The sequence below is a fragment of the Aedes albopictus genome, chromosome 3 (genome assembly GCF_035046485.1).
Source record: "Aedes albopictus strain Foshan chromosome 3, AalbF5, whole genome shotgun sequence".
NCBI classification, from domain to species: Eukaryota; Metazoa; Arthropoda; class Insecta; order Diptera; family Culicidae; genus Aedes; species Aedes albopictus.
The window spans coordinates 247,194,391-247,217,511 of record NC_085138.1 but is presented as its reverse complement, the minus strand read 5'-3'; the positions used below and the strand labels follow the sequence as shown (position 1 = coordinate 247,217,511).

The 23,121-nt window shown below is 43.7% G+C and overlaps 1 protein-coding gene across 6 annotated transcripts in view; it reads right to left on the bottom strand.

Annotated features, from left to right (window-relative positions):
- Positions 1 to 17,301, bottom strand: part of LOC115253721 (synaptotagmin-6) — a 98,976-nt gene extending 81,675 nt beyond the window's left edge. For 2 of the 6 annotated variants that reach the window (XM_062859954.1, XM_062859958.1), the window contains exons 1-2: positions 16,741 to 17,173; positions 6,337 to 6,460 (exon numbers count right to left, since the gene is read on the bottom strand). The gene's annotated coding sequence lies outside the window, so the exon portion shown is untranslated. The other 4 variants (XM_062859956.1, XM_062859960.1, XM_062859955.1 and 1 more) reach the window with 4 other exon arrangements.
- Positions 17,302 to 23,121: the final 5,820 nt, after the last annotated feature.

Below are 23,121 nucleotides of genomic sequence, written 5' to 3'. Positions count from 1 at the left end.
AACGTTGCCGACACCACAGCAGTGGCGAAACAATCTGGCTCCAAAGGTTAAGATACATTGTATTGATTAGAAATATATTTATGGATCCAAGTCATAGTTCGCACACGATATTAAAACTTATGTACAAACTATATATGAGCCCTCGTTGACCTTAGAACAAATTAACATTGGTGTCCCGGCGTGAGTATAAACTGCTACATTTTTTCCTGACTGCACCTACCGGAAGGTCAGGTCAGCAAAAAAAAAACATTTTCCTGGTTGAGCAAACTTTTTGTTATGCGTTCAAAGTTTTTCTTTCGCTTCGCAGTCGCTCTGTGTCAGGGTATGTGATCTTTGAATTGCATACTTTTTATCACTATAACTATGTCTGAAGCATTGAACCACAAAAAAAGCACAATTACACCAAGTACATGAAAATGTACAACCAGAGCTCTTTTTCTTCCCCAAGTAACAATTCTAACAATAATTAAATCTCACAGTGTTATGACTACTTTTATGAAAACCATTGATGAAATGTTTTATAGTATATTTGAAGATATCCATATAGCCAGATTTCAAGAGTAAACAAAACTCTCCGATATGTAAACCTTCTGGCATTTATCATTACCAAAATAAAACTAAAAAAAACTCTCAACAGATGGCGATCCGTTCGATTAGTAACGACATCTGTTGGTGAAAAAGTAGAAACTACGACACTGTTGGGTTTATTGCGGTCATCATAAAAGTAAAATTGCTTTCGTTTTATTTTCGCTAATTATGGTCGTCGCCATATTAAAAAAAAGGTGATGCTGATGTGAATTGAAAATAGTTAATTTTGCTCAAATTAGCAATGAATTGATAGTTTGCCGCCATTTCCATAACTTGCCCACATAAATAATCTCTCTCAGCTGAGTTTTCTTGTGATTCGAGATAATTTTACTAAATTAACAAGTTGATTTATTTCATTCTAAGACGATAATATTCACCATTTTCGAAGCGCATTAATTTTATGTTTCTATCAACACAATAACTACTACAATATTACATTGAAATGATCGCTTTCTACTTACATCTTGAGCTGTCATAATTTTTGTTGAATAAAAAAAAAAATAACAATCATCGTAACCTCTTTTCGAGAATGAAAACTTTTCAACTTTGATGTATAAATCAGTTTTATTGCAAGTTTTATAAAATTGGTCATGAAGATCTCTTATGGAGCTGAACAAAACTTAAAATGTTACTTGAGTCTCCTCCTATAGGAGCAACGCCCCACGTGAAACAAAGCCTTCATCACCTTAAACTGTGAGCGGTTCCGCAGTTATTAACTGAGAGCTTCCTCTTCCAATGGTTATTTAGCATGTGTATATCGACATCGTATGTCGAACACGAAGATACTATATGCTCAAGGAAGTCAAGGACATGGTCATAACGAAAAGTTTCTGGATCGATCGGAAATATAAAACGATACTCTCTGCATGGTTTGCTGAATACCCGCACGTTTACCGCTATGGCTATCTGGACCGGAGCATTAGACAGTGTAAAAAGCTCGATTGTTATCGACCTTTCATGTATACCTTATCGTCACAGAATCAGGGACGGAAAATGTCGCGGAATTTAAAAAAAAATGTCATGATATTTTTCTATTTACACCACTTCCGCTGTAAATTTCCTGTTCGTACACATCACAAGTCCATAATGCTGGATGATCAGCGATGTCATCGATTAACATTTCCGACTAAGGGAAAAGAAATTAGCAAATAACGAAATGACATTTTTATGGCATTATCCACCTAAAACCCGTACGCATGGTACCTATATTTTATAATGACGCTGGCAGAGATAATGTGATTCCTTCAGTAAGGGTAACACAGGCTCATACCGAGCGTGTTTCTATGTACCAATGAACTGGGAACAGAATTTATAGTATTGGGCAAGATGCGATAACGTGTGATCGGGTGGCAGCCGATCAACGCAAGGATGTGCATGTTGAGAGTTAAGGGCCGTTTCTTCAACTACAGCATCATCAACGTCCACTGCCCACACGAAGGGAGACCTGATGACGAGAAAGAAGCGTTCTACGCGCATTTAGAGCAAACATACGATGGTTGCTCACCGCGTGACGTGAAAAACGTTGTCGGCGACATGAACGCGCAGGTAGGAAGGGAGGATATGTACAGACCGGTAATCGGGCGAAACAGCCTGCACGCCGTATCGAATGATAGCGGCCAGCGATGCGTAAACTTTGCAGCCTGCCGTGGTATGGTAGTCCGAAGCACCTTCTTCCCCGGAAAAAAATCTACAAAGCCACCTGGAGATCACTCGACCATCAAATAGAAAACCAAATCGACCACGCTCTAATCGACGGTAAATTTTTCTCGAATATACCCAATGTCCGCACATACCGCAGTGCGAATATAAATTCGGATCACTACTTAGTCGCTGTATGCATGTGCTCAAAACTTTCGACAGTTATCACCACGCGTCGAAGTCGAACGCCGCAGCTCAACATCGAGCAGCTGCGTAACGTAGGAATGACTCAATACTACGCGCAGCAGTTAGCAGTGGCCCTACCAACGGAAAAGTAGCTTGGCGCAACTACATTTGAAGATGGCTGGAGGTACATCCGATCCGCCATAGGTAGTGCCTCGGCTACAGCACTAGGCTTCGCGACTCCGAATCACAGAAACGACTGGTACGAAGGCGAATGTGAACAGTTGAAAAATGAGAAGAATGCTGCAACACCGTACGAGAGCGTATGAGGCACGTTAGTTAGAACTTAGTCTCCCAGAGAAGCGACAGCAGGAAGAAATAGATCGCGAAACAATGGAAGTGCTGTACCACGCTAAAGACATCCGAAAGTTCTACGAGCATTACGATAAACACCTCAAGGGCGACATAGCAAGCACCGAAGGTGGTGTGGTAACAGATCTTGAAGTACGTGCACAGGACGAAAGATATCCAGCCCTAACCTCCAAGAGATTGAAGAGGAGGTAGGCCAGTTGAAAACAACAAAGCCGCTGGAGCAGATCAACTACCATGCGAGTTACTAAAACACGGTGAATAAGCACTGGTTAAAACACTACACTGGGTCATTACCAAGATTTTGGAGGAGGAAGTATTACCGGAGGAGTGGATGGAAGGTATCGTGTGTCCCATCTACAAAAAGGGCGACAAGTTGGATTGCGGGAACTATCGCGCGATCACACTACTGGGCGCTGCCTACAAGGTACTCTCTCAAATTTTATGCCACCGTCTATCACCGATTGCAAGAGAGTTTGTGGGACAATATCAGACTGGATTTATGGGTGAACGCGCTACAACGGACCAGACGTTCGCCATCCGCCAGGTGTTGCTAAAATGCCGCGAATACAACGTGCCCACACATCACTTTTTCATCGATTTCAAATCGGCGTATGATACAATCGATCGAGAACATTCCCGGATTCCCGGATAAATTGATACGATTAATCAAGGCGACGATGGATCGAGTGATGTGCGTAGTTCGAGTATCAGGGACACTATCGAGTCCCTTCGAATCTTGCAGCGGGTTACGGCAAGGTGACGGTCTTTCGTGCTTGCTGTTCAACATTGCGTTAGAGGGTGTAATAAGGAGAGCGGGGCCGGGGATAAACACGAATGGGACGATTTTCACGAAGTTCGTTCAGCTTCTAGGTTTCGCTGATGATATTGATATTATAGCTCGTAAATTTGAGACGATGGCGGAAAAGTACATCCGACCAAAGAGTGAAGCCAGGCGAATCGGATTAGTCATCAATGTGTCGAAGACAAAGTACAAGATGGAAAGAGCCCCAGGGGTGGAATCACCGAGCCCGCCCCCCAAATTTATATCGACGGTGATGAAATCGAGGCGGTTGAAGAATTCGTGTACTTGGGCTCACTGGTGACCGTCGACAACGACACCAGCAGAGAAATTCAGAGACGCATTGTGGCAGGAAATCGAGGTTACTTTGGACTCCGCAGAACTCTACGATCGACCAAAAGTTCGCTGTCACACGAAGATAACTATCTACAAATCGCTGCTTAGACCGGTAGTCCTCTATGGTCACGAAGCATGGACCCTACGTGCAGAGGACCACCGCGCCCTTGGGGTTTTCGAACGGAAGGCATTGCGTACCATATAGGGCGAAGTGCAGATGGAAAACGGAACTTGGAAAAGACGAATGAACCACGAGCTGCATCAGATGCTGAAAGAATCAACCATCGTCCACACCGCTAAAATCGGGAGGACGGCTCACGTCATCAGGATGTCGGATAGCAAACCGACTTAAATGGCTCTCGAGAGTCATCCGACCGGTACAAGATGACGTGGCGCGGAGCGAGCTAGGTGGGTCGACCAAGTGGAGGACGATCGGCGGACCCTACGCAGAGTGTGGAACTGGAGACACCCCGGTCTTAGCCTGATCGGTAAGGTAAGTAGGCCCCATGGCGGGGTGAACTTTCACTTCAAATATGTAAGGCCATGGGTGCTTTAGGTGGTATCTGCACAGATTCGGACATGCAGGTTCCCCGCATGTCCGGAGTGAGCGAACTGCGAAGAGACCGCGGAACATGTGCTCTTTGAATGTTCTTGCTTCGTGGAGCAAAAGTCGAGTATGCAAGAGATATGCGGTAGAGATATCACTCCGGATATCATTGTTGAACGGACAAGTGGTATTCGTACTTGAACTACAGAGAAGATGGCGGGTTGAACAACAGCAAGTTGTGTTGGGCCTCTTCTGATCCTGGAGCTTTAACCCAAAGGGTAGTCTAAGTATTAGCCAAGACCCAATCCTCCGGAGGGAAAGAGAACAACTTATGGCGGTAGATGGTGGAACGCTTACCATTAGAGTGTATGTACGGTCCCCTCTTCTCGCAGCCATCCCTAACGGGCGTACCGCGAAGGTAAGAAAGAGAGAAAATAAGGTTTTAGCACAGACAAACACACGTATCATCACATAATCGCCCAATGCTAATTACGCTGTGGTTCGCAAACCCACTGAGTAGATGGCGATAGTGAGCAAACGTCAAACAGGAGCAAAAACGATGCGAGGGCCATGAACGAGCGATTTGCGAACTACGGAATACTTGAATAATACGTTAAAGAGGCAAATGATGGGAAGTGAGAAGAGTGAGACGTATGTTTGTCTGTGGTTTTAGTGAGTCGAAATCCACATAAACCGTGGACCCACATCTCGGGTATTTGATCAACAGATTTCCTTTTTCTATAAAAAAAAAAGAAAAAACAGTTGGATGGGGCCGCATGGTAATTCATTAAAATTCAAAGCGCGAAATGCCAGAGGTAGTTTTGCTACACCTCATGTTGCATTTTGCTCCAGCAGCTTTTCAGTGTCTTTTAAAATTTTCGCATTTTGTTTGGGCCTATAATCTATATGAACCTAATGTATTGCTTTTATTAAGAAAACCCGCTGTTTGTTGAGCGTGTCAAAAACTGTGGTTCACTCAATTGAACAATTTTTATTATGTTAGTTCTATGATCACAATATTGTTGAATTTATTTCGTTGCTGCCAAAAAAATAACGACATTTCCGTGAAAATGAACCATCCAAAATCATCCATCCGTATTGCAACGAACCCACGCTCACTAAAAATCCCGTACCACCCAAAAGCTACTCTGCAAGAATGCCAAATCGGGACAAAATAGGCCTTCGTTTCTTGCGAAGTAGTCGTCGCAAATTTGAGCCACCTCTCACTTCGCTGGCTGTGTTGATTGCTCCACTTGAACCACGTTAAACCATTCCTCGAGCTACGACAGGGACTAGAAAAAAATGCTTTGACTATTTTTATTTCCGTTATGAATGGCTTCATTCAGTGATAATGAATCGGTATTGTTTAAATTATCAAATAAATATGATTGTTTGGATATACAGATGCTACTTTTTTCTCCATCTGCTGCGTAAAAAGACCAACAATCTTTTTATATGGATCACTGTATCCAAATCCTCCTCCTCTCACCCGAAGAAGACAGAAAATGGGCATCATGTCTCGTCCTTAATAAGTTTTCAGATTTCTTTTTTCAGCAGCTAGCAAAACATCATCAAAGTTTCCCGTCGGATGCGACATACCAAGTAGGTAATACACACAACGTCAACGTTGATCCACTCACAAGTTGTTGTTGGCGCGACACTGATGAACAATATGGCTTAAGTGAAGCACAAAAATATATGCAAATTGAATGCTTCTGTTTTGAGTTTTTTTTTATTTTTCCAGTAATTAATTGTACGTGGAAAGCAACTGCACGGTGCCTGGGGAAAATGTCCATCTTAATTAGTTGGCTAAGTGCGACAGCGAGAAACAACACAAAATATACAACGGAAGGATAGATTAGTACTCACTCACCTAGAAGAGCTGTTTGCTTCCGGCGTATAATCCTGTTTTGCGCGAAAACGTTTTTTCAGTTATCACTATCACTATTGTTCAAGGTTGGCCATCCACCATGTGCTGTATGTAACCTTTCTCTCGTCTAATGATGTTTAATAAAAATCAACTTTATTGAGTTTGCACCTTGGTTTGCACTGTCGTGAACACGTGAAATGTGGAATTCAAGATTCATCGAGCCATCATAACACATTCAGCATGCATTGACGAATGGGTTATTGGACTATAATCAAATCAATTTGAAATCAATAGACCTAATTTGTGTACACAGTTGGACACCGTATCAGAATTTAACCGTGAACAAAATTTCAATTATATTAAGATAAAAATAGGTAATTTATAGCAAAAGGTATCCAAAACAGGACCCCCAGCTCATATGGTTCAACACACAATCGTTCAAAGTACAAATATTTCAAAATAAATGCATATTCAGAGAAACGTCCGTCTAGCTAGACGACAAGTGATTTTGTGATTCGCCCATTGCATAAGTTTGACTGAACTAGATTATTAATCACACTGCTCGACAAAATTTTACAAAATTTGGTGTTATGGGATGAGAAAAAAAAAACAGGGGTGTGGGACCCTAGAAGTGTCATAGTGAAATTTTTTTGAAAAATATTGGACCGGGCCTTCACAGTTTAAAACCGAAGTTTGTATGGAGAACTTGGGGTGTTCAATTGATATGTGTATTGGAACGTGCCGTGCATATTTTTAGGCGTTTTCGGTATTTGGGTTAGTTTCGTTATTGCCTAACGCCTAACAGCACAGCGCGTTATAATGCGCATATCAATTGAACACCCCAAGTTCTCCATACAAACTTCTGTTTTGAACTGTGAAGGCCCGGTCCAATATTTTTCAAAAATTCTTTCACTATGACACTTGCGGCGCTGAAGGTCATAAGGCCCAAAGCTGCACGAGTCCGACCATCTGCATGATCTGTACCGGGAAAACCTCGAACAACAGACATCCGATGGGTGGTCCAGGGTGCCCGGCCTTTAAGAAAGCCGCAGTGAACAACAAATCACAGTGCAGGTAACGCAGCTGAACCTGAACCACTGTGATGCGGCTCAGCAACTGCTTTGTCAGGCGGTTTCTGAGTGGGAGACGGATATCGCCATCATTTCGGACCCATACCGAGTACCCGCCGGCAACGGCAACTGGGCCTCGGATGGGACCAGGAAAATGGCGGCGATATGGACGACGGGTAAATACCCCGTGCAGGAGTTGGTGTCTACTACCTACGAGGGCTTCGTGGTCGCCAAAGTAAACGGGGTCTTCTTCTGTAGCTGTTATGCGCCTCCGCGGTGGCCGATCGAGCGGTTCACGCAAATGCTGGACCGCTTAACGACCGTGCTAACAGGGCGAAGGCCGGTGGTAATAGCGGGTGACTTTAATGCCTGGGCCGTTTCACGAACCAGCGGGGTCAGATCCTGCTAGAAACACTGGCCATCTTAGATGTCGACTTGGCTAACGTCGGTACCAAGAGTACCTATAGTCGAAATGAAGCGGAGTCAATTATTGACGTGACCTTTTGTAGTCCTGGCCTAACAAGTAGTCCGAACTGAAGAGTAGATGATGGCTACACTCACAGCGACCACCTGGCGGTTCGCTACAGTATCGACTACAACAACAGCAGACAGCGGATAGAAGAAGAGGCGGCTAGGCCAAGGCCAAGCCCTCGTAGGTGGAAGACATCATACTTCGACGAAGAGGTATTTAGGGAAGCGCTCCACCGTGAGCGAAACTTAATCGGTTTAGACGGCGACGAGCTGGTAGCGGTGCTCTCACGTGCGTGTGATGCGACCATGCCTAGGCGAGTCCACCCTAGAAATGGGAGGCCACCGGCTTACTGGTGGACCGACGCGATTGCGGACCTGCGCCGCGCCTGCCTACGGGCTAGGCGGCGGATGCAGCGAGCACGATCAGAGGAAGAGCGAAACGAACGGCGGGTGGTGTTCGCCGCTGCAAAAGCCGCGCTCAAGACCGAGATAAGAGCAAGCAAAAAGGCCTGCTTTGAGGGTCTCTGTCAGAGTGCCAATACGAACCCGTGGGGTGATGCCTACAGGATCGTTATGGCCAAGACGAGAGGTGTGATGGCTCCTACAGAGCAATCTCCAGAGATGTTGGAGGGGATCATTGGAGGACTTTTTCCGCGTCATGATCCTAGTCCTTGGCCTCCTTTCGTAGGACAGCCGGGGACTGGGGCTGGCGATGAGGAAAGGGTCACCGATGTGGAACTTGCGGGGATAGCTAAGTCCCTTAGCGTAGGTAAGGCCCCAGGTCCGGACGGAGTTCCGAACCTGGCCTTAAAAGTAGCTATTGCAGAAGCTCCCGAGATGTTCAGGTCTGCTATGCAGAAATGCCTGGACGAGGGAGTTTTCCCAGAAGCTTGGAAGAGGCAGAGCCTGGTACTATTGCCAAAGGCGGGGAAACCACCCGGAGACCCGTCGGCATATAGACCAATATGCTTGATTGACACGGCGGGGAAGGTGCTCGAAAAGATCATCCTCAATAGAATGTTGAAGTTCACTGAGGGCGTAAATGGTCTCTCGAGTAACCAGTATGGCTTCCGGAAGGGGAGGTCCACCGTAGACGCTATCTTGTCGGTTACAAAAACCGCCGAGAAAGCACTCGAGCCTAAGAGGAGGGGAATTCGCTTCTGCGGGGTAGTGACTCTGGATGTAAGGAAAGCATTTAATAGCGCCAGTTGGGCTGCTATTGCCGATGCGCTCCTGCGTCTGGGGATACCGGAGTACTTGTACAAGATTCTCGGCGGCTACTTCCAGAATCGCGTACTAGTTTACGACACGGAGGTGGGTCGGAAGTGCTTTCACATAACCTCAGGAGTCCCGCAAGGTTCCATCCTGGGTCCGGTGTTATGGAATGTCATGTACGACGATGTGTTGAGGTTAGAGTACCCAGTGGGAGTGGTGATTGTTGGATTTGCCGACGATATTACGCTCGAAGTCTACGGTGAAACGATCAAGGAGGTGAAGTTGACTACCGACCACTCGATCAAGGTTGTGGAGGCGTGGATGCGGTCCAGAAAACTGGAGCTGGCTCACCACAAGACAGAGGTGACGGTTGTTAACAACATGCAGTCGGCGCAGCAGACGGAGATCAGTGTAGGAGAGTGCACTATCCTGTCGAAGCGCTCTGTCAAGCACTTGGGCGTGATGATCGACGATAAACTTACCTTCGGTAGCCATGTCGATTATGCCTGTAAAAGAGCCTCCACAGCTATTGCGGCACTGTCCCGGATGATGTCCAATAGCTTAGCGGTGTACGCCAGTAAGCGCAAGCTTCTGGCTAGTGTTGCTACGTCCATACTTAGGTATGGCGGCCCGGCGTGGGGTACCGCGCTAAGTACTGAATGCTACCGACGGAAGCTGGAAAGTACTTACAGGCTTATGTGTCTGAGGGTTGCAAGCGCGTACCGTACCGTGTCACACGACGCTCTCTGTGTCATTACTGGTATGGTGCCCATCAGCATTCTTATCAGTGAGGACATGGAGTGCTTCGAAATGCGCGGCACAAGAGGCATACGCAAGACTGTCAGGATGGCCTCTATGGTCAAATGGCAGCGCGCGTGGGACAGTTCCACCAAAGGAAGGTGGACCCATAGGTTGATACCGAGGGTAGATAGTTGGATTAATAGGCGCCATGGGGAAGTTACATTCCACCTGACACAGGTCCTTACAGGTCATGGTTGCTTCCGACAGTATCTACACCGTTTCGGGCATGCGGATTCTCCCGAATGCCCAGTGTGCAATGGTTTAGAGGAAACGGCGGAACACGTTTTGTTCGTGTGCCCGCGTTTTCGCACAATGCGTGACCGCATGCTTGCCACATGCGGGGAGGACACAACTCCGGACAACTTGGTCCAGAGAATGTGTAGGGATGAGATTAGCTGGAATGCCGTTTCAACGGCTATCACCCATATCGTCTGGGAGCTACAGAGGAGGTGGCGCGTGGACTCGGAGAATGGCTAGTCCAGATGCAGTACAAGAGGTGGTCCAGGGGTTCGAAGTCGGCTTCGTAGGTCATACCGGTGCCCTGCGGTCGAGATCGACCCTTACAGCGATTAAGTGGCCGCGGAGAGGAAGTCCCGGTAGCGGTGCTGTCATGGCGTCAGTCTACTGGGTTGGATCTGAGCCCGCGGTTGGAAAGGGGTCCCCGGCAAGGGTCGGGGTAGGTGAGACCCTGCTGTCTGCAACCTACGGGTGCATCTGATAGGGCCTGAAGGGTAGTGATACCATTCCTTACGGGCAGGTCAGATCGGGTTGCACGTGGGCATCAGTTCTTGATGTCCGCTCAGCAGTAGGGCGCGGGCGGGGTTGACCCTGCCCGCCTTCCGAGGACAAAGGGAGTGGCGAGGACCACTCGGGAAACTGGCTAAGCGCCAGCATGCTATCGTGATGGACTCTCCAGAGCGAGTCATCGATGTTCGTTGCTGCTAGGCTACGGCAGCTAACCTTGAGGGTGCGATATGCACTAGCCCCTCTCTGAAGCAATACCTTCTTGGTGGTTCCGGAGAGACGTAGGGTTTGGCGACCATAGGAATGTGTTTTAGTGGGTCGAGGAGAGAGTAGTCCTGGCTTCTACCGGCATCGTAGAAGACGCCCTTAACCCCACACTACCCTAACCTTCCTGTTAGGGTGTCTGATGAGCAGATTTCGTCGGTTTCCTGCAATAGGGGCACAACTCAAAATTTGTCATTTTTGAGATTTTGATGACAAATGATGAAAAACTATGTAAACTTTCCTCTCACAAAGACCCGTTCCGAAATTCATAAAGATACGTGAGATTTTGGCATTTTCACCAACTTTCCGCAGTAAAGGCACAACTCAAAATCAGTCAACTTTTTCAATAGTCGATGAAAAATAGTTATCCAAAATTCATGAAACAGATAGTCCTGCAGATCCTTCCCATGATACAACAATCGAAATTCGTTTACTTTTGTCGAATGTTGAGAGAAATAAGTGAACTTGTAGGAGGTGCTTCAAAGTTGCCAATTTTCAAACGCTCATTCTGAAAATTTACATTTTTTGAGTTGTGCCCCTATTGCAGGAAACCGACGATTTATCCCCCTATGGTTTAGAAGGAAAAAAAAAAAACCCTCCTATTTTTTTTCATCCCATAACAAAATTTAGTGTTGAATGGTGTCACAAACTGCGCAATTTCGTAAAATTTTAATTTTAGGTATATATCAATGAAACAAGAAACTTAACTTTTTTCCCTTTTTCGTACACTAGGTGTACTAGAAAGGCTATAGGGGCTGTTCATTAACCACGTTGACCAAAATTTGCCCCCCCCCTCTCCCCCCGTAACCTTTTGTTCATACAAAAATTTTGAAATTTGTGTGGAGCGTAGACTTTGGCCAGACCACACTATTGAAAATGGTTCGGATCGGTCCAACCATTCCGGAGTTATGGCCATCTAGGTGTTCTGGACCGATACCCCAGGAAAGGGCCAGATATAAAAACGCTATAAACCCATGCACGCGACACATCAAACCGCGGCATTTTCGATGTGCTGATGAATGGCAAGCAGGAAAATAGTCTCTCACCATATCTGAACCGGTTGAGTACCGGAACCGGTTGCGGGTGTCCCGCTGGAAGTGGCCAAATATAAAAGTCAACCAAATCCATGCATGCCACACATCAAATAGCGGCTTTTTCGATAACCTGATAAACGATTAGCAGGAAAATTGTCTTAGACCATATCTGAAGTGGTAGTGTTCCGGAACCGAACCGGTTCCAGGTTCTCGCCGGAAGTGGGCAAAAGTAAAAGCGAAGCAAACCCGTGCATGCGACACATCAAATCACGGCTCTTTAGGTAACCCGATCAATGGTTTGGAAGAAAATAATTTCAGACCATATTTGGGACAACCGCTAGTGTTCCGGGACCGGTTCCGGGTGTCTCGTCGGAAATGGTAAAATTTAAAAGAGAATCAAACCCATAGATGCGACACATCAAATCGATAACCTGATGAGCGGTTTACAGAAAAATTAGCTTCAGATCACATTAGAAACAACCGGTAGTGTTCCAGAACTCGTTCCGGGTTTTCCGACGGAATTGATCAAATGTGAAAAAGAACCAAACCAATGCATGCGCTACATCAAATCGCGGTTTTTTTAGGAAACCTGAAAGGGTTAACAGGTATAATGCGCCCCTTTTCGACTACCACTTGTAATCTTCCTCAGTGTCAGTTATCCACTGTGGATAACTGACACTGAGGAAGATTACAAGTGGTAGTCGAAATACGCGTATCTGTCAAAGGATAAGCAAAATAAGGTGGAATTAAAAGGTACGAAACTGTTTACATTCATTCGAAGTGGGTTCGAAAAGTCGATACAGTCAGATTTTTTTTACGCGGGGGATACGTACCGCGTAAAAAAATCTCAGTTCAAAATTCGATAAAACGCGTAAAAAAGTCTCCCCATTTCTCAACGAATCATGCAAAAATAAGACGATGATTTTTTTTTTTGTATGGAATTTCTTATTTACGCGGCCGCGTAAATGAAAACCGCGTTAAAAAAGATCTGACTGTACAATATTACCTCTGCAGTTAAAATAAGAATATTGTAATTAAATTTTGTAAATATTAAGTTTTTTCATAGTCACACTCAAACGGGAAATATGCCCCATCGTCAGCTGGAAAATATGGCTCACAGCCAATGCACTGCATCAGCTGATCTCAGTTCCGATATTTGACGTTTGTTATGGAGCGTAATGCCCCACTACAGAGGGGCATTCTAACCCGTTGTTATGGATCATATTATACCGTAGCTGGGACACTTAGCTAACACTTTGCTCAATCAATAAATGCATTGATTGAGTAAAATACGGTGACGAGTGCAGAGATATTTCCATTCTTCCTTGGGGGGGGAGCATATTATACCTGTTTACCCTAAACAGTTAACAAGAAACTAGTCTCAGAACATATTTGAGACAATCGATACTGTCCCGGAACAGGTTCCTAGTGTCCCATCGAAAGTGCTAATATGTAAAATTGAATCAAATCCATGCTTACGGTACATCAAATCGCGGCTTTGTCGATAACTTGATTAACGGTTACTCAAACAATAAGCTCAGACCACATAAGTTACTACCGGTAGTGTTACCGGTTCCGAGTGCCCTACCGGAAGTGATCAAATGTAAAAATGAATCGAACTCATACATGCGGTTCATCAAATAGCAGCTTTTTTGATAACCTAATGAACGGTAAATCGGTGTCTCAAACCATATTTGGGCAACCGGTAGTGTTCCGGAACTAGTTTCGGGTGTCCCACCGGATGTAAAAATGACCCATAGCAAAAAAATAATCTCAGACCACATTAGAGACTACAGGTGGTGTTGTAGACCCAGCGTTGGGTGATTCATCGAAATTACGGAAGTGAACAAAATCAATGCTAACGATAAATATGTGTAGGAGAACAAAATCTTGACAAAACTAAAGCGATCTCATCAAATCACGCCATTTTAGACTCCTGAGGTGTAAATATACTGAAGGAGTAGTCAACGTTGTTTGAGAAAATAAAAAACAACCTAGTCTTCTCAAACTCCTTTTAGCGTTTAAAATAACAGTAGGTAGGGGAAATTTCACTTGCCTACATTTTTTTTTATTAAATTTTACATGAATCTTGCTATCAAAGCTAGTAAAATACAGCCTGAAGAGTGAAGAATTGATTTGATTGATTTGTCTTTATTAAAGAGACTTTCAGCCCTTGGCTGGTTCGTCTCTATTGAAGCGTGAAGAAAAAAAAAACTATGTTGTAAACCGCAAAGTGATCTGTGCATTTTAGCTTTCAATTACCGTCTTGATATTGACCGGCCTCCATTACAATAGATTGATAGTGAAGGTGGTCAAGCAGTCAACAGAGAGTTCCGATGTTTTTCAACTCTGCCTAGAACATAACGGCGGAATATGTGGCATTAATGCCCAAGTAACAATCTTGATTCTATTTGGTTTTATTTGTTTTCATGATGGTTTTATCAAAGCATTCCATAGTCAAATTGATCATATACAGTATGCGGCAGGGAATAATGCGAAAGTGTTTTTCAACTTCAATCCTCATTTTCGTCCATTTGATGTTAACCAATCTGTGTTTTAACGTTCCGTGATCTCTAACAAACTAGTTTTCTGAAAAGTTATTTTAAAAAATCCCATTTTGGTCACTCATCTTTACAAGACGGCAACTGAAGCTGAAGACAATCAAAATTTTGAAACCACTAAAAAGTACACAGGTCGCTAAATTCCATATCTGATAAAATAACATTTTAAATTTTCTCTACAATATCATCATGTATATGCGCTTATTACATCTAGCATGTAAAATTACAAGGCTCTGGATTAGTATGGCCTGGTTTCTCATCTAATTAAAGTATTTTTTACTATTCTAGCCATTTTGTCTTATGACCATTGGGCGCGCAGTTTATTGACACCCACTTTTTAGGCTTACATTATCACATGTTGTAAATCAAATATGTTAATTGTAGTTATCTTCAATTAATCATTTTTGAGCAAGAGTAAGGCTGACACAAATTTCGATTTTCTCTTATGTCACCGAGGGGGGCCCCTCGGAAAATTTTGGTCGGAATTCGACATTTTGAAGGGGGACACAAATAAATTATTCAAAAATTTAAAAAAAATGTACTGAAATTAGAGTTGTCGAGAAAATTTCTTAACAAATCCGATGAGTTTGACGATTTTGCCAAATTGTTTGGGTAATTTTTCATCAAATACGTTTATTATTTATCATCCCCCCCTGGCGAGTCAACGAGTAAAGTGACAAAAGAAGAAATTGAGATTTGTTCCGGCCTAACTGTTCTTGAGTAAGAATAGTTTGGTAAATGAAAAATTTAAAAAAAAAAGTCCACAAGCATCAGATTCCATGTCATCGATCCGTTATCGCTGTCAACCAAGAACACCCGTCCCGACAATTGACCCTCACGCGCTGCAGTACCAAACTCCTTTGGTTTCATATTTATATATTTACACGTCATGGAAACTTCATTTAAGTCATGTAAACTTAATGTTATGATGGTTTACATGATATATAAATTTGTGTTATATGTCATGTAAACTCTCAGAGGAAATGGAAGTTTACATGATATTTCATGAATTTTACATGATATGTCTTTTTAACTTCTATGATATCCCACGCTCCAATTATGTGCATCATATGTCACAGAATTTTACACTTTTTTTTTTCGATCTGTATAGCCTATAAAATTTCCTTTCAAAAATGTATTTTTTGGGAATTTTTCCGGACTTCGAAAATAGTTGTTCCGACAGTGAAAAATTTGTGGAAAACAATTTTCAATTTGTATTTTTTTTTTATTTGCTGAGAAAAATTGCTTACGATTTCACATAAAAAACATTGTATCTACTATGCTTCGTTCTGGAGTTATGATTTTTTTTAAACAAACGACTCATATACCTAGCACATCTGGACAATTTCCACAAAACTTGTCATAACCCAGGAACGGAGAAAAACCACATCGTGAAAATTTTTCAGAATATAGTTTATAAAATTTCCTTTCGAAAATATTTTTAAGAAAAATTTTCCGGACTACAAAGGTGGAAAAATTTATGGAAAGAGTTTTTATTTTGTATTTTTTTAATTGCTGAGAGAGCTTATGATTTCACAAAAAAAATGTCTAGATGAACTAAGCATTGAGTTATGATTTTTCAAAGTAGGTGGTATCAGTGGAAAATGTTTGTTTTCCACTGGAGTTTTCCGGAAAAGTAGGCGACCCTGATTTTTTTTCAATTAAATTCTTGTTCATAAGAACCCTATCTATGAAAAAAATAATTTCTGAGAACCTTCGTTCCAATTTGTACGATAATAAAAAAAAACAATGGAGATGCAAAAACAACACTAAATTGAAGAGAGGCAGGTCAAGTTCCAGAGTGAACATAGAGCCAGAAAAATGGAAGAAAAAAGTTTTACCTTGAGCAATTTGTTCCAAACAAGATACTAATCATAAAACAATCTGAAGAAACAAAAACAACCGAATAAATCCCATATGCTACTCTGAATAATTAAGAAACATCAACCGGAAACAAATCGTTTTGCACGCCAGAACACACTATTGGAAATTAAACTGTTCAAATTACAAAGTAACTACTACAGCTTACTTCATGCAGCTACACAGTAAATCGTGCAAACACAACCGACAGCATCGAATCCTCCTTCCACTATCCAACGTGGATCGACTCCAATCATGGACAAGACAAACTTTAACCAAACAATGGCGTCCGCAGTGCAAACAGCTGTTTGAAAGGGAAAAGTCTCTCTTCCACCAAAGGTTCCAGCTGGCCAAACTTATGTAATATCCAAACCAATTCTCACTAACCGATAAGCACTCCGGTCCAAACGAAGCACTCTGGACAATGTATGTTCGATAAATACCTAACACCACACTTGACACCGCAATACCGTGTAATCCTCTAATTGCGCTCCACTAGAATCCACTTAATAGTTTAGCCCCAAGCTAAATGTTGACAAAACCGCCCGAGGGTACAAACATGAATATTTTGCGCAAACAAGCTATAGGAATCTCTTCGTCCGTTGAAGCACTCTTTCCTGGAGACAAGTAGCTTTTCCCGGCCGCCGCTCCAAAACCACCGCCAGCTAGTTGAATGCCTCGAATTAAATTATTCCACTTCTCCTATATAGAGCACTTGGGGGAAAATCTGCTGCATCCCCTGCGAGCGAGGCTGCGATACGAAAAACGCGCGGGTGGAAAGCAGCTTTGCAGCAATGTTGCTGGGACGGAAAACACAGTGTATAGGTACCTAGTAGTGTTCCACAGCTAGCGTTCGGTGGCTTCGGCTCTCGAAAACACGTGCACCACGTTCGAGCGGCTCGCTATGCACTGAACCTCGGCAGCACAGCTGTAAACGATGGATGGTGAGAAGGCTCTAGGGCACCCACGAACGGAAATTATGGCCGTATTCCGGAGGGGGTGGTTGCCCCATTCGTAGGACAGCGCCATAGATTATCATTATTGTAACGATTTAGTGTAGTCGGTTGAAGATGGATGATCCAAAATTAGGCGCGTGCTATGTAAGATGACAATTCGACCGATTGGAAGTTCGGTACCTAGAACTGTAGAACTCACAATTTCATTGGGGCATCTTCAAGCAAATAAAACCCAAGTGTACGGTCCATACATATTTCGAAAATTTTGTAGACTTTTGTACTTGAGATGACCAAAAATGAGTCTACGTAGTTTATGAACAGCGTCTTTCAGGTCATCAGTGTGAAACGTCTTGAGGACCTTTTGAAACCTATATTCCCCTTGATGAATTCCTGAAGGAACTGCTGGAACAACTTCTGAAAGAATTCATGGAACAATTTTTGAAGATACCCCTACTGAAATTTATGAAGTAGGTAATTCTGGAAATATTGAAGAAGTATCTAAACATATTTCCGAAAATATCGCTGATGAAATTTCAGAAGAAATTTAAAAAAAAATAACTGAAGAAAATTCTAAAAGAACTCCTGAAAGAATTTCTAAAAAAAACAGGAATAATTTAACAATCCATTGATGGATTTGCTGAATAAATTCCAAAATGAATACCTAATATATGTAACAAAATCTCTTGAGATAATAAAAAAAACTCTAAAGAAGTCACCTAATAAGAATCCTAAGAAATTTTTATGAATTCCTGGAAAAATTCTAAGAGGAACTTAGAGAAATTTTTGAGAAAATACATAGAGCAATACCCCGGCAGAATTTCTGATGAAATCTCTGAGTGAATTTCAGCAGGAATGTCTACAAGAATGTCTTCCAGTCTTTCCATAAGAAACCTTATCAGAATCTCTCAAAGAATGTGTAGAAAAATGTCTGAAGGAATCCTTGGAGGATTTTCTAAGACTTTCTTAGGAAATATTTGGAGATATTTATGGAAGAGAAATGTCTTGAAGGAATATCTAAAAGAATGTGAAGAAATCTGGGGAATTTCCTCTTGTAGAATTTTCAAAAGCAATCCTTGGAGAAAATTCTTTAGAAACCTTCTGAGAAATTCTGAATTTCTGAATGGTAATGCATCCGTGAAACTTTTTTCTAAAAAAATCCATGGAGTATTTTTGAGAAACTTTTCTAGATGAGTGCTTCCAAAAATGCCTGGAGGAATCTAAAAAATCTGAACAAATGTGTAGATGAATTTCTGGAACAATCTATGCAAGATTTTCTGAAAGGAATTCTTGAAGTATTTAACTATCCGTGCAAGACTTTCTTAAGGAGTCGTGGGAGAAATTTCTGGAAGACATTCTAAAGTTTGAAGGAATTTCTAGAAGATGTTGTGAAAGAATGTCTGACTGATTTTTTTTTTTAGAATTTCCTGGATGATTTTGTAAACTGAATCTACGAAGAGTTTAAAAAGGAGTCCCCGAAAGAATTGCTTTAAATATCCCTGGGAGATTTTTTCAGGATGAATTTCAGCAAGGGTCCATGCTATCATCAATTTTCGAGAAATCTGTGGAAGTTTTTCAAAGTAATCCTTGGAGAAATTTGTAAGGATATATCTGGAAGAAATTATTAATCGAATATATAATAAAAGCCATGGGTTTTCAGAAAGAATTCCTAAAAAATTGTGAAGGATCCCCTACGAAAGTTTCTATAGGAATCCCTGCAAAAAAATCCCGAATGGATCTCACAATTTTTCGAATTGGAGTCCCTGGAGGAATTCCTAAAGAAATCCCAGGAAGATTTTTTAACAGAAATTCATATTTGAAAAAATCCTGGAACAAATTCTAAAGCAAACCTCAAAGAAAGTTTCGGTATAAATCCTTGGAAGATCGACTGGGAGAATGCTTATGGGAATTTCCGAAGGATTATTCTGAAAAATAAAAGTCCTGGAAGAAATAAGGCAGATCTCTGATGAAATTTCTATAGAATTCCCTGGAGGAGTTTTACACAAAACTCTTTGTGCAACTTCCGAAGGAACCTGTAGTGGAATTGGAAGTTACTTACCTTACCGGTCAGGCTAAGGCCTGTGTGGCCTCTGCTGTACATAGTAGCCGTCTCCATTCTACTCGGTCCATGGCAGATTGTCCTCTACCTGAACCCATCTAGCTCGCTACGCACCACGTCTTTTTGTACCGGTTTGATGACTCTCGAGAACCATTTTAGTCGGGTGCTATCCGACATCCTGATGACGTGACCCGTCCACCGTAGCCTCCCGATTTTCGCGGTGTGGACGATGGTTGGTTCTCTCAGCAGCTGGTCTTCTCCAAGTCCCGTCTTCCATCTGCACTCCGCCGTAGATGGTACGCAACACCTTCCGTTCGAAAACTCCAAGGGCACGTTGGTCCTCGCCACGTAGGGTCAATGTTTCGTGCCCATAGAGAACTACCAGTCTAATCAGCGTTTTGTAGATAGTCAACTTCGTGTTACGGCGAACTTTATTCGATCGTACAGCTCTGCGGAGTCCAAAGTAGGCACGATTTCCTGCCACAATGCGCCTCTGAATTTCTCTGCTGGTGTCGTTGTCGTCGGTCACCAGTGAGCCCAAGTACACGAATTCTTCAACCGCCTCGATTTCATCACCGTCGATATGAATTCGGGGTGGCGGGCGCGGTGATTCCTCCCTGGAGCCCTTTGCCATCATGTACTTTGTCTTCGACACATTAATGACTAATCCGATTCGCCTGGCTTCACTCTTTAGTCGGATGTACGTTTCCGCCATCGTCTCAAATTTACGAGCAATAATATCAATATCATCGGCGAAACCAAGCAGCTGAACGGACTTCGTGAAAATCGTCCCACTCGTGTTTATTCCCGCTCTTCTTATTACACCCTCCAAAGCAATGTTGAACAGCAAGCACGAAAGACCATCACCTTGCCGTAGCCCTCTGCGAGATTCGAAGGGACTCGAGAGTGTCCCTGATACTCGAACTACGCACACCACTCGATCCATCGTCGCCTTGATCAACCGTATCAGTTTATCCGGGAATCCGTATTCGTGCATAATCTGCCATAGCTGTTCTCGATCGATTGTATCATACGCCGATTTGAAATCGATGAACAAGTGATGTGTGGGCACGTTGTATTCGCGGCATTTCTGCAACACCTGGGGGATGGCGAACATCTGGTCCGTTGTAGCGCGTTCACCCATAAATCCAGCCTGATATTGCCCCACGAACTCTCTTGCAATCGGTGATAGACGGCGGCATAAAATTTGAGAGAGTATTTTGTAGGCAGCGCTCAGTAGTGTGATCGCGCGGTAGTTCCCGCAATCCAACTTGTCGCCCTTTTTGTAGATGGGACACACGATACCTTCCATCCATTCCTCCGGTAATACTTCCTCCTCCCAAATCTTGGTAATGACCCAGTGTAGAGCTCTCATCAGTGCTTCTCCACCGTATTTTAGAAGCTCGCTTGGTAGTTGATCTGCTCCAGCGGCTTTGTTGTTTTTCAACCGGCCAACCTCCTCCTCAATCTCTTGAAGGTCAGGGGCCGGAAGTCTTTCGTCCTGTGCACGTACTCCTAGATCTGTTACCACGCCACCTTCGGTACTTGCAACGTCGCCATTGAGGTGCTCATCGTAATGCTGCCGCCACCTCTCGACCACCTCACGCTCGCTCGTGAGAATATTCCCGTGATTATCTCGGCACATGTCGGCTTGTGGCACAAAGCCTCTGCGCGAGCGGTTCAGCTTCTCGTAGAACTTTCGTGTTTCCTTAGCGCGGTACAGCTCTTCCATCGCTTCGCGATCTCGTTCTTCCTGCTGGCGCTTCTTCATCCGGAAGACTGAGTTCTGCCTGTTCCGCGCCTGTTTGTAACGTGCCTCATTCGCTCTCGTACGGTGTTGCAGCATTCTCGCCCATGCTGCATTCTTCTCGTTTTTTCAACTGTTCACATTCGCCGTCGTACCAGTCGTTTCTGTGATTCGGAGTCGCGAAACCTAGTGCTGTAGCCGAGGTACTACCTATGGCGGATCGGATGTCCCTCCAGCCATCTTCAAGTGTAGCTGCGCCAAGCTGCTCTTCCGTTGGTAGGGCCACTGCTAACTGCTGCGCGTGGTAGGGCCACTGCTAACTGCTGCGCGTAGTCTTGAGCCACTTCTACGTTACGAAGTTGCTCGATGTTGAGCCGCGGCGTTCGACTTCGACGCGTGGTGATAACTGTCGAAAGTTTTGAGCGCATGCATACAGCGACTAAGTAGTGATCCGAATCTATATTCGCACTGCGGTATGTGCGGACGTTGGTTATATCTGAGAAGAATTTACCGTCGATTAGAACGTGGTCGATTTGGTTTTCTGTTTGATGGTCGGGTGATCTCCAGGTGGCTTTGTGGATATCTTTGCGGGGGAAGAAGGTGCTTCGGACTACCATACCACGGGAGGCTGCAAAGTTTACGCATCGCTGGCCGTTATCATTCGATACGGCGTGCAGGCTGTTTCGCCCGATTACCGGTCTGTACATTTCCTCCCTTCCTACCTGCGCGTTCATGTCGCCGACAACGATTTTCACGTCACGCGGCGAGCAACCATCGTATGTTTGCTCTAACTGCGCGTAGAACGCTTCTTTCTCGTCATCGGGTCTCCCTTCGTGTGGGCAGTGGACGTTGATGATGCTGTAGTTGAAGAAACGGCCCTTAACTCTCAACATGCACATCCTTGCGTTGATCGGCTGCCACCCGATCACACGTTGTCGCATCTTGCCCAGCACTATAAATCCTGTTCCCAGTTCATTGGTGGTGCCACAGCTTTGGTAGAAGGTAGCCGCTCGATGCCCGCTTTTCCACACTTTCTGTCCAGTCCAACAAAGTTCCTACAACGCCACGATGTCGAAGTTGCGGGGATGTAGTTCGTCGTAGATTATCCTGTCACATCCTGCGAAACCTAGTGACTTGCAATTCCATGTTCCAAGTTTCCAATCGTAGTCCTTATTTCGTCGCGTGGGTCTTTGCCGATTGTATCGAGTCGTATTTTCTCCTATGTTATTCGCAATGGGGATTTTTACGGGTGGCTTATTGGGCCTACGCCAACACTCCTGTCTCGCCGGAGGGCCATCGTGCCAGTTCTGTTTAACGTCCCAACCAACACTGGGACGACCACGCTGATGGGGCTACCACCTTGGATCTAGCTGGGCGTGGTGCAGCGTTTCTTACTCAGCCGCTGGATGCCAGAACAGACGCTGTTTGAGCCGCACCTCCTTGGTGAACAGACACTCGGATCGTACCTCCTCAATCTAGCTGAAGTCAGAAGGACAACAGTGCCCAGGCTGCACTACCAGCTAAGCACACAACTCTTAGCTGGCGGTCTTTGTCATCGCTTGACCCGTGGAAGCATGAGGTAGGAACTTGTGAGGACCAGAGCTATATTGGACGCTCTCCTTATCGACTCACCGTTTTGCTCAAAGCTTACTGAAAACTTTATTTACACGAATAAACGTTGCGGACATGATTAATCAAACGTTGATCAGCTTCAGTGTTGATGTAAACAATTAGTCGAATAACACCCCGGATAAAAAATTACCATTCATTACATGGTAAATATTATTAACAAATGACTGGTTTTATTGTTCACAATAAAACACATAGTAGATATATTGTTACTTTTTACAATAAAAATCAAGCCCATATAGTTCGTACAATAAGTGAACATTAGCTTTATTAGTGACTAATTGATTCGATTGTTTTTCAATAGTTCTATAATAATTTAAAGTTACTATCAGTAAACATTAATTAAAGTTGTTTTAAATAGTTGCAAAAGTGCCTGTAAA